Source organism: Triticum aestivum, chromosome 4A, assembly GCF_018294505.1.
Source record: "Triticum aestivum cultivar Chinese Spring chromosome 4A, IWGSC CS RefSeq v2.1, whole genome shotgun sequence".
Lineage (NCBI taxonomy): Eukaryota > Viridiplantae > Streptophyta > Magnoliopsida > Poales > Poaceae > Triticum > Triticum aestivum.
This window is the reverse complement of record NC_057803.1, coordinates 508,646,198-508,661,023: the sequence shown is the minus strand read 5'-3', so window position 1 is coordinate 508,661,023 and position 14,826 is coordinate 508,646,198. Positions and strand designations below refer to the sequence as shown.

The 14,826-nt window shown below is 37.4% G+C and overlaps 1 long non-coding RNA gene across 1 annotated transcript; it reads right to left on the bottom strand.

The window, feature by feature from the left end:
- Positions 1-4,702: 4,702 nt before the first annotated feature.
- LOC123082159 (uncharacterized) lies at positions 4,703-14,063 on the bottom strand. Its single transcript, XR_006438961.1, has 2 exons — positions 13,944-14,063; positions 4,703-4,903 (listed from the first exon to the last, which is right to left on the bottom strand). It is a non-coding gene; the product is annotated as an uncharacterized lncRNA (long non-coding RNA).
- Positions 14,064-14,826: the final 763 nt, after the last annotated feature.

Here is a 14,826-nt window from a genome sequence, read left to right as displayed (position 1 = left end):
GGGAAGGTACCGGCGGGGAAGGTACTGGCGCCGATGCCGGTACCGAAAAGAGGAAGCATAAGAAACAGAGGATACGAAAACCTATCAAACTAGGGATTGGACGACTTGTGATCACAAAGATGTCACCTGGCAAGTTTGAGCCGTTAGAGCCGGAAGAACCTCGCAAGTGCTATGGGAACAAAGTAGGATGCATCCTACGGGAATGCGCGAGCATCAACGACGATGACTTAAGGAGTAAAGAACATTTGACGCAGTTGCTCCTAACGAAGTTGCACAAGAGATTCAAGTTCCCCGACCGGGATGATAACATAGAACAACCGTGGGATGATCCGACGATGAAAAAGATTAACAATCACGCCATGGGCATGTTTAGCAATGATTTGGCCTCCTGGAAAGGGAGGGTGAAACGAGCTATTGAGGCTGAGGAACCCTTGTCCAAGATTCTGGAGGAAAATCCGACACTTACGGAAGAGGAGTTCGAAAAGTTCAAGGACACTTGCGCTACCGAGGACGCCAAGGCTAAGGCTGCGAAATTCAAGAGCCTTCAGCAAAGGAACACGGGGAAGCATCGCCTTGGAAGCCGTGGCTACCTCGGTAAAAGGCCCATATGGGATAAGGAGGACGCGGAATGTGAAGCTGCGGGTCTCCCAGACCCCTTCACGAAGTTCACCAACCCCTTGGAGCATGACTTCATCAGGGCCCGCTACAAGTGGGACAAGGAGAAAAAGTTTTTTTACACGGAACAGATCACGAGGAAATTGATTAGACTACTGGAGAAGCAACACCAGCTTGCAGCCGAAAGCCCTACTTCTCCGATGAGGCCCAAGTGGGACACCCCTCTCAACCGGGCCTTGAACGAACTTAAGGGACTCCCTTTGGGCCAGTGGCCGCAATTTGGTCCTGTGCACGGCGCTGGAGACGGCGCCACGTGGAAGGTGTTTTACAACAAGGGCCCGGAGGCCAAGAAGCAGAAAAAGAAGTTTAGTCAGGCGGACATCGACGCGAAGGTGAAGCTTGCGGTCGAGAAAAAAGCAGCTGAGGACGCGAAAAAAGCAGCCGAGGACAAATATGAGTTGTTACAGCAGGCAGTCAATGCAGCTGTAACTGCCTGCAGAAATGATTTCCTACTAACTTGGTTCCAGTTATCATCAACTGGACGAAGGAAAATCCAGACAAGACGGTACATGATTTCCCGTTGCCCAGTTTCGTCGGGAGCAACTCCATGAACAACAACATCATCGCACCATCACTTGCCCACGCAACCGGGCCCCCTCTCGCAGCCACTCCTGCTCATACAGCCCGTCCTCAGTCTCTGGCACGCTCGGTGGGCCTTCGTCTTTGGCTGAGCTCGACGCCATCACGGTAATTACATGTCGCACCACCATATATATAATATTCCATTTTTGTTGCCTTTCGGATGTTTTACGCCACAGACATATGTGTTTGCAGGCGAAAGAAACCCCGTGCACCATACTCTACTTGATCAAAGGCCAGAGGTGGACGTGGGAAAGGGGATGATAATGGACCCCTTGCAACCCACGTTCCACAACCAGCCGATCCCTGCTGGGCACTTCAGGGTTAGCTTGTCCAGTGTGAAATCGGGGCACGAGGATTTGCCTCCTCCAGTACAGCATGTGGGAGCGGACGACGAGACCCCGCCGCGGATTGGAAGCTGCAAGGGTTGGGTGCTGCTATGGACGAAGAATCTTATTCGTCTGGAGCCGGCCGAGAGCACACCAATAACCACACATCAACAAGCATGTGCGGAGACCACCACCCCGCCTACGCAATTACCAGCTCCTGTAGTGCCGGGTGAGAGCGGCGGACGACATGATGAAGGGGGTGCAATAGTGCCGGCTGATGTAATTTGTCCTGTAGAACAGAGAATGGATGATGAGACGGAGGTCGACCCTATGGATTTCCTCAATACAAACGCGTATGACTGTGACATAGAATTGATGAGTCAACCATATGACGAATCGGGCTATCAGCTTGCTAATGAGGATATGGATGATATGCCCGGGCAGGAAGGTCGTAGCAGGGATTGCAAAAAGTCTCTCTTCATGAAATCCTCACAGGACACGCCTGAAGATGCCGCCTCAACACAGGCTCAACTATCCGGGCGCGAGGGTCGTACAGTACTTAGCCCGGGAACACTGGGGCAGGGGTTAAGGAAGGGTCTAGAAGGTGTGCCCAAGAAAAAGGAGAGAAAGAGATCGGGGAAGATAGCTGCCTCCAAACAAGCCAGAGCACATAGCAGCCAGACGATGCATTCTGAAGAGCGTGTACCCGTGAAAGGTGCGGCCATGTTCCATCTCACGGGCGAGCCGATGCTACCGCCGAAACCGCTGGAGGCACTATCAGGGGATCTCAGGAGACTGCACGACCATGTGCTGTCGACTGAGAAAAGCCTACTAGCCTCAAAGGATCCAGGATATCCGACATACGCGGCTCGTGTGCCTGAGGGGAAGTGCTGCGTCGAGACACGGCCCGCGGAGGTGTTCTTCCTGCGGTTTGACCATATCTTTGAGATGTTTCTGACAAGGCGGCTCGATTTTACAATCGTCCGCCTTTTTGCGCTACATATGAGCTCCGTCATGAAGAGTGAAGAAGTCTCGCAAATCTGTGTGGCGGATCCGTACTACATGCACGAGTCTTTCTTGAGTCTCGGCGACTTTGAGCGTGAAACTGCTAGGGAGTACCTCCAAAACTTCATGGTACAGAATAAGGACCGGGAAATTGTCCTCGTGCCTTATCATCCAAAGTAAGTCAGTTTCGAACAACCCTTTCATACATTTCAATCATTCCTTCTCTCTCTATGGGGAATAATTTGAGGTGTCTTTTCCCCGCAGCAACGGGCGCGCCGTCCTTATCGTTCTTTACCCGCAAGTCTCCCACGCCGTGTATTTTGACCCTTCCAGAGACTACGAGAAAAAAGACTACACCCACATAATGAATATTCTAGATGATGCTCTCCAAGGCTTCAGCATTAGAGGTGGCCACATGCAGATCAGGAAACAAAGGAACAAGAAGATGGGTTTCGCGCATAAAACTAACTTCTCCTGCATCCATGTCCCAAAACCAAGCAAGAAGGATGGATTCTACATCTTGCATCTCATGATTCAGTTCAACACGGATCACCAAAAGCTTCGCATGAGAAGCAGAAATGATGATCATATCCACAAGTGGCTAGAATCTCATGGAGAAGCGGATTATAAACTTAGAGATGACTTCTTTCGCATCCAAAGCGACATTGCGACGATCATCATGAAAGAAGTCGTCGATGAGAAGGGGATGTTCCACCACGGCCCTATATCGCGAGCTGACGTCCGAACTCGCATAGGCATGCAACGTCTAGACCTCACGCCGTTCAAGAAGCTAGGGTCCATCCTCGATGATATGGAAGGATGGAACTTCGGTTGAACTTGTATACTATTTGTAGCGATGAAACTTTGTGATGTCCACGATCCCTGCCGAACTTGCGTAACGCTACTTTGTTAGTTTGCGTACGATGACCTGCGTACCTCTAGTTAATTAATTTGCGTACTGTATGTTGCATCTAGTTGCTAACCCTTTCTTTTTCGGTGTTCTCTAGTATATTTTGTTGCATATATATGATTGTACATCCTCTTCATGAACATGCATCTCTAACAGGTACCTAGTTTCTTGATGGCGAGATGGAACTGCTATGTCGTGTACAAAGGGAAGGTTCCGGGGGTGTACAACGAGTGGCATGAGTGTCAGGCGCAAGTGAATGGGTTCTCGGACGCCAGCCATAAAGGCTTCAAAAGCAGACAAGAAGGAGAAGCTAGTTACTTGAGGTTCACGCTAGCGCGAGAGAGGACTCGTAACCGCCATCTCATGTACTGCATAGTTCCGCTCTCACTCATAGTGATAGCTCTTCTCGCGTATACCTTTGTTTAGATGGATGACGTTGTAGTTGCAAGTATTCGAGACTTGCATGTATCGCTATTTTCGAGATGATGACAAGATACCACTTTGTGTTGGATGATGATTATGACGAGACTATTTGTATGTATATGCTATGATTACATTTGTGGTCTCGCAGGCATTTGTATGTGTATCATGATGAGATTTGTATGTGCTAAAGATTCTTCTATAAAGCCTGTTCAAATACAAAACAAATATACCGAAAAACAAAAAACTACTAAAATTAGTAGTAGCGAGTGGAGAAAAGTTAGCAGCAGCGCGGTTGTAGCAGTAGCGCGCACAGGGGAAGCACGCTATAGCTATTAGCAGCAGCAAGCTTCCTTTAAGCGCGCTGCTGCTACACTTGTGTAGCAGTAGCGCTGGTAAACCCGCGCTACTGCTATACGTTAGCTGTAGCGCCTTATTAGTAGCGCCGGCCCCCACGCTACTAATAGGCCCAAAACCCGCGCTGCTGCTAGGCTTTTCCCTAGTAGTGAAGGATCCCAGTTAGGATTGTTCTTAAGCCAAATATTTCATATAAAATACTGGCACTATTATATACTGGTTGCACTAAGAACATCATCCATGATAAATATTTTATGAGATGTCCCGAAATAGTTGAAACTATAGATGATAATAAAGCTGAAGTATCTATCGATATGTTAGGAATAAAGAAGATACATAATCAGCTAGCATATAATATTGAAGCTTTCATAAATGGCACAAAATATATAATAGATGAAATTACAATAAGAGATTTGTCAGTAATAAATAATGACATGATAATAGGGTTAAGATTTTTACAACAATCTTTACGTACCACAGTCATACATGAAGAAGGGGTAACATTTATCCCTTATCAAGATAATGTTCCATACATATCTGAAGTGAGAAAACAAAGAAAGTCCTTACAAAATGTAGAAATATCTAATTTAGATGATGAATATGGCACAAGTCCAGATCCCCTTGAATTCTGTAAAGACGAAGAACTTAGTGAGACCATAAAAGAATACCATATAGAAAATAGATGTATAGAATGCATTGGGTTACAATCATTTTCGCCAAATTGGTATAGAGATATAAAATCTAAAAAAGATATAGATAAGATTGTGCAAAGACTAGAAAGCATACAAATTATTGGAGAAATACCAATGAAACATTGGGATAAGAACTCTATAGTTTGCAAAATAAATATCATAAATCCAGATTATATAATTAAGTCAGGACCAATAGAAGCTACTCCAAAAGATATTGAAGAGTTCAAAATGCATATTGAAGAGTTATTAAAGTTAAAAGCTATAAGAGAAAGTAGAAGTCCTCATCGATCTACTGCTTTTATAGTTAGAAATCATGCTGAAGAAGTTAGAGGAATGGACTAACAGAATACAAGGAAATAAATATTTCTCTAAATTCGACTTAAACGCAAGATTTTGGCAAGTAAAAATGGCTGAAGAATCTATTCCTTGGACAACATTTACTTGTCCACAAGGCCACTATGAATGGCTAGTTATGCCATTAGGTCTAAAGAATGCACCTACACTATTTCAAAGAAATATGCAAAATATATTCAATGAGAATCAAGCATTTATATTGGTATATGTAGATGATTTGTTAGTATTCTCAAAATCATACAAAGAGCATATAGCCCATCTTGAAGTGTTCTTTAGAAAGGTAGACCAAAATGGACTCATACTATCCAAAAAGAAGATGGAAATTTGCAAAGAAAAAATAAATTTCCTTGGTCATGAAATAGGAGAAGGAAAGATATATCTACAAGAACATATTGCAAAGAAAATATTAGAGTTTCCTGATAATATGAGTGATAAAAGGTTTTACAGCAGATCTTAGGAATTGTAAACTATGCGCGAAACTATATAGATAACTTAGCAAAGCTAGCAGGACCTTTATATGCTAAATTAAGGAAAAATGGTCAAAAATACTTCAATTCTGAAGATATAAAATTAGTAAAGGCCATCAAGGAAAAGGTCAAGAATTTAAAACCCCTAGAATTGCCTCTAGAAGACAATTATTTTATAATTGAGACAAATGCATCTAAAGTAGGATGGGGTGCGATACTAAAACAAAAGCCCAATAAATACTCTCTAAAAGTAGATGAAAAAATATGCAGATATGCGTCAGGAAGTTACAAATTAAAGATGGTAAATAATATTGATAGGGAAATCCTTGCAGTTGTAAATGCAATAAATGCATTTAGGCTATATATAGGATTTAAAGAATTTACAGCGCGAACAGACTGTGAAGCTATATGTCGATATTACAATAAAATTAATAATAAGAAAATCTCAACCAGAAGATGGGTCTTATTTGAAGACACCATAGCTGGGAATGGTTATAAAGTTATTTTTGAGCATATTAAGGGGAAGGATAATGCCTTACCTGACATATTTTCTCGTGCATCAAATTTGCAGAAATGAGGAAATGACTATTCACCAACAGGGATGAATATCTCTTCTTTGGAGAAGAAAATAGGTTGAAAGTATTTCAGCCAAATACATTCAGTTTCAAGCCAAAAATCCATATCAAGCTTGATGAAGCTCAAAGATACATATTGGATAATTTTTGGTTCCAATATACTCTCAAGAGAGAGGAAAAAGGATATTTTTTATCAATTCTCAATAGTTTGGCGAAATATTTTAATGAATTAAACAAAAATTTGCCAAAGCCAGAAAAGATTGAAATACCAAAAGGAGAAACACTATATCTTATATTTGATGGAAATAAACCAGGCATATATTTGGAATGGGAGAATATTATGATTGAAAAATTAGATGCAAAAAGAAAAGGACAAGATTTAACATTCAAAAGATATAATAATATAGATGATGCCTTACTTTAGGCTATATGACATATCAAGAATGCCTTCTAAAGGGGCTTGACCCATTAGACAGTGAATACATAGATCAAGAAATGGATATAATCTGGTCCTAATACCTTTCTTGCCCAAAGTAAGGCATCATCTATATTATTATATCTTTTGAATGTTAAATCTTGTCCTTTTCTTTTTGCATCTAATTTTTCAATCATAATATTCTCCCATTCCAAATATATGCCTGGTTTATTTCCATCAAATATAAGATATAGTGTTTCTCCTTTTGGTATTTCAATCTTTTCTGGCTTTGGCAAATTTTTGTTTAATTCATTAAAATATTCCGCCAAACTATTGAGAATTGATAAAAAAAATATCCTTTTCCTCTCTCTTGAGAGTATATTGGAACAAAAAATTATCCAATATGCATCTTTGAGCTTCATCAAGCTTGATATGGGTTTTTGGCTTGAAACTGAATGTACTTAGCTGAAATACTTTCAGCCTATTTTCTTCTCCAAAGAAGAGATATTCATCCCTGTTGGTGAATAGTCATTTCCTCATTTCTGCAAATTTGATGCACGAGAAAATATGTCAGGTAAGGCATTATCCTTCCCCTTAATGTGCTCAAAAATAACTTTATAACCATTCCCAGCTATGATGTCTTCAAATAAGACCCATCTTCTGGTTGAGCTTTTCTTACTATTAATTTAATTGTATTATTGACATATAGCTTCACATTCTGTTCGCATTGTAAATTCTTTAAATCCTAGATATAGCCTAAATGCATTTATTGCACTTACAACTGCAAGGATTTCCCTATCAATATTATTTACCGTCTTTAATTTGTAACTTCCTGATGCATATCTGCATATTTTTTCATCTGCTTTTGGAAATTATTTATTGGGCTTTTGTTTTAGTATCGCACCCCATCCTACTTTGATGCATCTGTTTCAATTATAAAATAATTGTCTTCTAGAGGCAATTCTAGGGGTTTTAAATTCTTGACTTTTTCTTTGATGGCCTTTACTAATTTTATATCTTCAGAATTGAAGTATCTTCGACCATTTTTTTTAATTTAGCATATAAAGGTCCTGCTAGCTTTGCTAAGTTATCTATATAGTTTCGCGCATAGTTTACAATTCCTAAGAACTACTGTAAAACCTTTTTATCACTCATATTATCAGGAAACTCTAATATTTTCTTTGCAATATGTTCTTGTAGATATATCTTTCCTTCTCCTATTTCATGACCAAGGAAATTTATTTTTTCTTTGCAAATTTCCATCTTCTTTTTGGATAGTATGAGCCCATTTTGTTCTACCTTTCGAAAGAACACTTCAAGATGGGCTATATGCTCTTTGTATGATTTTGAGAATACTAAAAAATCATCTACATATCAATATAAATGCTTGATTCTCATTAAATATATTTTGCATTTTTCTTTGAAGTAATGCAGACGCATTCTTTAGACCTAATGGCATTACTAGCCATTCATAATGGCCTTGTGGACAAGTAAATGTTGTCCAAGTAATAGATTCTTCACCCATTTTTACTTGCCAAAATCCTGCCTTTAAGTCGAATTTTGAGAAATATTTACTTCCTTGTATTTTGTTAATCCATTCCTCCTTATTAGGTATATTGTATGCATCACCAACTGTATTATCATTAAGCCATTTAAAATTAATTACCATTCTAGATTTACCTCTTACTTCTTCAGCTTGATTTCTAACTATGAATGTAGCAGACCGATGAGGACTTCTGCTTTCTCTTATAGCTTTTAACTTTAATAACTCTTCAATATGCATTTTGAATTCTTCGATATCTTTAGGAGTAGCTTCTATTGGTCCTGATCTAATTATATTATCTGGATTTATGATATTTATTTTGCAAACTATAGAGTTCTTATCCCAATGTTTCATTGGTATTTCTCCAATAATTTGTATGCTTTCTAGTCTTTGCACAATCTTATCTATATCTTTTTTAGATTTTATATTTCTATACCAATTTGGCGAAAATAATTGTAACCCAATGTATTCTGTACATGTATTTTCTATATGATATTCTTCTATGGTCTCACTAAGTTCTTCGTCTTTACCGAATTCAAGGGGATGTGGACTTGTGCCATATTCATCATCTAAATTAGATATTTCTACATTTTGTAAGGACTTTCTTTGTTTTCTCACTTCAGATATGTATGGAACATTATCTTGATAAGGGATAAATGTTACCCCTTCTTCATGTATGATTGTGGTTCGTAAAGATTGTTATAAAAATCTTAACCCTATTATCATGTCATCATTTATTACTGACAAATCTCTTATTGTAATTTCATCTATTATATATTTTGTGCCATTTATGTAAGCTTCAATATTATATGCTAGCTGATTATGTATCTTCCTTATTCCTGACATATTGGTAGATACTTCAGCTTTATTATCATCTATAGTTTCAACTATTTTGGGACATCTCATAAAATATTTATGATGGATGATTTTCTTAGTGCAACCAGTATCTAATAGTGCCAGTATTTTATATGAAATATTTGGCTTAAGAACAATCCTAACTGGGATCCTTATTCCTAATACTTCTTTGAATGGTAATCGAACAATATATTTATTCCCAAAACTAGTAATTGCATCTTTTAATTGTATTAGCTTGTCTCCTTTTTTATCCCTTACTATTACCATGTGCTCTTTCATTTCCGTGATTTTAGCAACATTGTTATTTTCCTCTTTACTATCTTCTAACTCATCTTTAAGTTTTTCTAGCTCTGCTTCTAGCTTATTTATTCTATTTTCTAAATTTCTAACCCTACTGGATAATATTCGCTCTTCTGGTTATAATTCTATCTCTTGTCTCCACTTTTGATTATTGGCTCTTAGACATGAGACACATGCTTGTTTTAAACACAAGCTACATGCGAACCTATTATCTTGGCTTGGGTAATATATACAGAAGGCACATTTTATGTTATAATCACCTTTTCCTCTAATCCAATCATGTTCACAATGTACTTGGTTCATCATTTCAATTTTTAAACCGGCTAATTCATCTATTAGGTCTATTTCATCTTCACTTGATTCATATTCTAGAGCCTCATTTTCTACTTCATCTGTTTCTATAATTGAATATATTGACTCGTCGTCTTTTATTTCATCATCACATACTAATATATTTTCATTTACGCTATCTATAATTAACACTCTCTCTTGTTCTTCATATTTACTGGAGTACCTTTTCTGATCTTTATTAGGGCAAGTTCTACTTAGGTGATCAGGAGAGTTACATATGAAACACCTGCATGCTTTATCATAGGTTTTGTTAGGATTATATCTTCTTACATTCCTTTTATGTAAGAATGGGGCTCTATTATCTGACCTTCTTAAGAAATATCTTTTCTTTGTTCTGAAATTTCTATTATCTCTCCTTTGTGGTTTATAATATTTTTTCCTATGCCTTTCTTCTCCATATGTTAGTGGTATTTGGACAATGTTATTGCAAAAATTGTAATCTAATTTCTTCATAGATCTTTGTGCTTGAATGCTAGTACATACCTTTCTTAGCTGGTTGAAAACAAATGTTATGGCTTGGGATATATTTACCACATTTCCTCCTGTTTATTTTTTATACTCCTCAAATATTATGGAACCTAGAGGATCGGGCAACTTATTAAAATATCTTTCTACAACACCTATATTAAAACCTTGCTTAGCAGTAGTAGCATTATACAAATAATGCTGGGAAAAATCTTTTATAGCTTTCTAGCTAGTTAATGTTAATTTTTCTATTTCTCTTAATTTTTCATTTTGCAATGAGGTATGTCCTAATTTCCGATCTTCTGCTATGATCATATTTGATATAACATTCGCAAAGTTATTAGGGTTACTTCCTGCCTTTTTAATTCTTCATATTGACTAGGGCATGATTCTACCCATTGTTCCCATAGAACTTTTACAGATTCTCCTAAAAATGTTTCAAGATATGTTAACATATCTTCTACCTTAGTGCCTACATTATACTGATTTTGTATATATTTTTGCACTATTAAACCTTTCCATATGCTGATTATATTCGGCCAATCTATTGGATCATGAGCTGCTAGGTTTAATATAGCGCCATCATTCTTATAATTTTGAAGTTGTAGTGGTTTTTCAAAATCTCTTCTTTTAGTACCCATATATCTATATTGTCCAGGGAAATACGTAGGTTGATAGTCATCTTTTTCTGGAGGCCATTGTCCAGCTGATCTCGTAGGTCTCTCTCTTTCTCCTTCTCTTTTTACAGACGATTCTCCATATCCTCTTCTTCTTTTACCACTATTTTCTACTTCCATGGCTTCCATTGCATTGTCTAAATTATGCAGTCCCACATCATCTAGTGAGTTATAGAAATCACTATTTTGTTCTGAATCATCATATATTTCACCTTCTAACCACATTTCTTTTATTAATTCTTCCTCCTCCTCATAACTTTCTAATAATAACTTATTATTGATATCCCATTGCTCTTCTTCACTAACAACTTCTTCATTTTGAACAATATTCTTATCTTTATTATTATTATTAATGATAGCATTTTTATTAATAATAGCATTTGCTTTTCTTTCTGCAGATGCTATAATTTTATCTTCCATGGTTGAACTACTAGTGGCAAACTTTTTATCATTTTTTAGTTTCTTTAACCTTGCAATTTCTCTAATAATAAATAGTTCTCTTTCTCTTATTTTAGGCCAATCATTTGTCATACAATGACTATATTCCCATTCAATATGCTTTAGTTTCTTTTCCCAATGAATTATTTTATCCTCTAAATTAGCCTTTTTCATGCATTCAGATACACCTTTATTTTTATCATCATTAATTTCTGATTCTGACATAAAAGATTCAGAGTCTTCTATTGATGCAGCTTTATAGTTCATAAATCGAATACTGCTACTTCCTTCAAAATTTTGATAGCTTATGTAGTTTTCAGGTTGCTTTAATTCTTTTTTCTCTATTTATTCACCTATCTTCCATTCTTCTCCAGCTCTTTCTTCAGAACCAATTTTAAGAGGATTCATAAACTTTATACCTTTTGATTGCATACTATCAATTAAGTCATTCACATTTACTCTATATCTGGACCTACTTCTATTAGTTAGCCTTCCTATAAATTCTATGCTTACTAGCAAATTTGTTCCTTTAAAATCTTCATAACCTTTAGTTTGGAAACCAAAACTCATTTTTTCAATAAATTCTTTTATGGGCATCATTAGGTCTGGAGCTCTATAGGTTATTAATCTATTTTCATTCATGTCTCCTTCTAAAAATCCTAATGCTGCTTTGTCTACTGATTCCCATCTTCTATCGAATAAGGTTATCAAAACCTTCACACCTAATTTCTTCCTTGTCATACCTTTGACTCCTATGATATACATGTCTTGATGAATATATTTATAACCACAATATTTTAATTCATTTTCAATATTTTTGCTTACAATTGTTAAATCTACTGGATGTGTTGACACACTTAATTCTACTTCTCCAGGTATTCTGTATAGACCACTCTTACTTTCAAACATACCCATGTGATATACTTGTTGTGGTTTTATTTTTCTTAGGGTATCTTTCTGATATCTTTCTAGATCTCTTTGTATATCTATAACTTCTTCAATACTATCAATGTTGTCACCTTTGCATGATAATCTATTCTTCATGGCTAGAGGTCTTGAATCTTGCCTTACTAATTAGAGAGTTTTGTCTCTTCTAAGGAAGCCTTTAGATACGTCCATTTTTCTGAATTAATATTTCTAGTAGAGGCAACTATTCCAGATGATGATAGCACAATTTCTTTGTTGCTTTGAACACTTTTTAGCTTATCTAATACTTGAATTAATAGTTGGATGATTGTGTTATTTTGTCTTATTATTACTTTGGAATCTTCTTTTGGGGAGTCGTGATCGGAGAACCCGACAGGAGGTGACAGGTATTTTGCTACTTCGTTTAATGCTTGCGTATATTCAGTCATATAATTATGAGATAATCAAAGTTTTAACCTCTTGCACCAACTTTTTTATTTCAAGTATATCTTGTCTTGATTCAGTGCGTGGGAGTGACTCTTTGCCTTTACTTAGGTAGCGGCCTATTGATAACACTTCCTCTTTAATATAATCGTTATTCTTGCAAATTGTATTCTGTCTAGCTTTTGCTTCCTCTAGCTTACGTAAAGCTAGATCAATTTTATTATTCAACCCTGAATACTTATCAGCAAGCTTTTGGTATTCTTTGAATAAACTTTCAAATTTTTGGTCTAAATTATCTTGTCTTTTTCCCAAAGATATGTAAAAGTTATATATCAAATCGACGACTGTATTTAACTGGCTATGAGATGTATGCCAGATATGCTCTTCAGAGGGATCTCCTCTACACCTTATATTTAGATTTTTCCTTAGCATTTATTACTTTACCTGCGCTAACTTCTAAGTTTAAATATTTTAACCTTTCAATGATTAAACGCTGGACCTGATACCAACAATATAGGGAATTAATTTTTCTTAATTAATATTAGATCAAATTTTGACTAGATTAGTATGTGATTAGGTGAAAGTGATAGACATGTATGCTTTTTATCTTGAATAGTATTTTCTATTTACTAGGTAGGGCACTATTTACAATAGTGTTTACTATTCAGTATACTATTTGGAATAGTACTTCACTATTTACAGTAATATTTAATTCAATATGATTACCTTCACGTTCTAACTTGATTATTTATTTGATACAAGATCTATTCTGGACTGGCGAGGCCAATAATTCGAACGTCGATGTGCGCAGTGGTGTAACATCCTACTCAGTACTCACCATATTTTTCATTATGTTGTATCAGATGTAGCTAGTTACGTTCACTTAGTAGTTTTTAATTGCAAATTTATGGGGTAAATTTCTATCGTCTTCCCAGGCAGTTCCAACCGAAGGGAACACTTCTCTACGACCACAAGTTTCTCATTCAAACGCCACTCTGGGCTACACAGAGAACTACACACGCAGAGGTTTCTCCTATAGGATTCTTAGCATAAGAACTTCTCCCATAAATTCATAATTAAAAATAATAAGTGAGACCAAGAAACTACATAATTTCCACATCATAATTTACATATGGTTTTCCCTTTCGGGAGGTCCCGAAGGGATTACATACAACTAGGAAATTACCTTCAAACTCTTGGCGATCAAAGCGCCTTCTTGGCTATTCTACTAGCAGTGGTGGTGGCTAAACTACAAAGGAAATGATGCTCTGGTGGAGGGTCTCGATGCTCTGAGTGCTTCGCGCTCTCCCATCTTGTGTTGTGTTCTTGAGCCCAACGTCTCCTTTTATAGCCGCGAGGGAGTCGTTCGGGAACCTTCCTTCACTTATTTTACATATGGTAGTATGCACGCGTGTCCTACTAGGGTATATGCGTGTCCTTCTAATAATATAGAAAAGTGCGAGAGAGAGTGCCGACAAACTTCAATATTCAAAAAACTTTGCTTTCTTCACCTAGCATTGTCTCTCGGTGAACAATTGGCTGGCCTCTATGTACCAGTCTTTGCTCTTCGGCCATACTGATCTTCATTCGAGTAGCCTTCAAAGATTCTTCTGCCTTATATACGCGCTGCCTGTCCACATGAACCACCCTACGCACGCTAGAGTCCCTAGCCAATCAAGCAAGCAAACCGACCGGACACCCACGATTGATTATAATCGTAACGTATAATACAATCGGTAGTAAACCATAGTAACAGATTAAATCTCCCAGGCCCACTTGTCTTGACAGTAAATAGTAAAGTTTTTATAGCAAATTGAACTTTTGCTGGTAAACCAGGCACTAAAAAGGATGGCCTAATTGAGTACGCATGCATATGGTAACCATTTAATTTTATTATCATGTTCACTGGGATTTTACTAGGAGGCTTAAGTTCAATTACTACCATGTTTTTTGATATAGTAGATCGGCAGTAACGCTCTTAATTGTATTACTAGATTTAGCAGATTTTTTACTACCACGCGGGGTGAGAATGCGGGGCCTGGGCCGGTGCATGCATGCACCCAGTAACG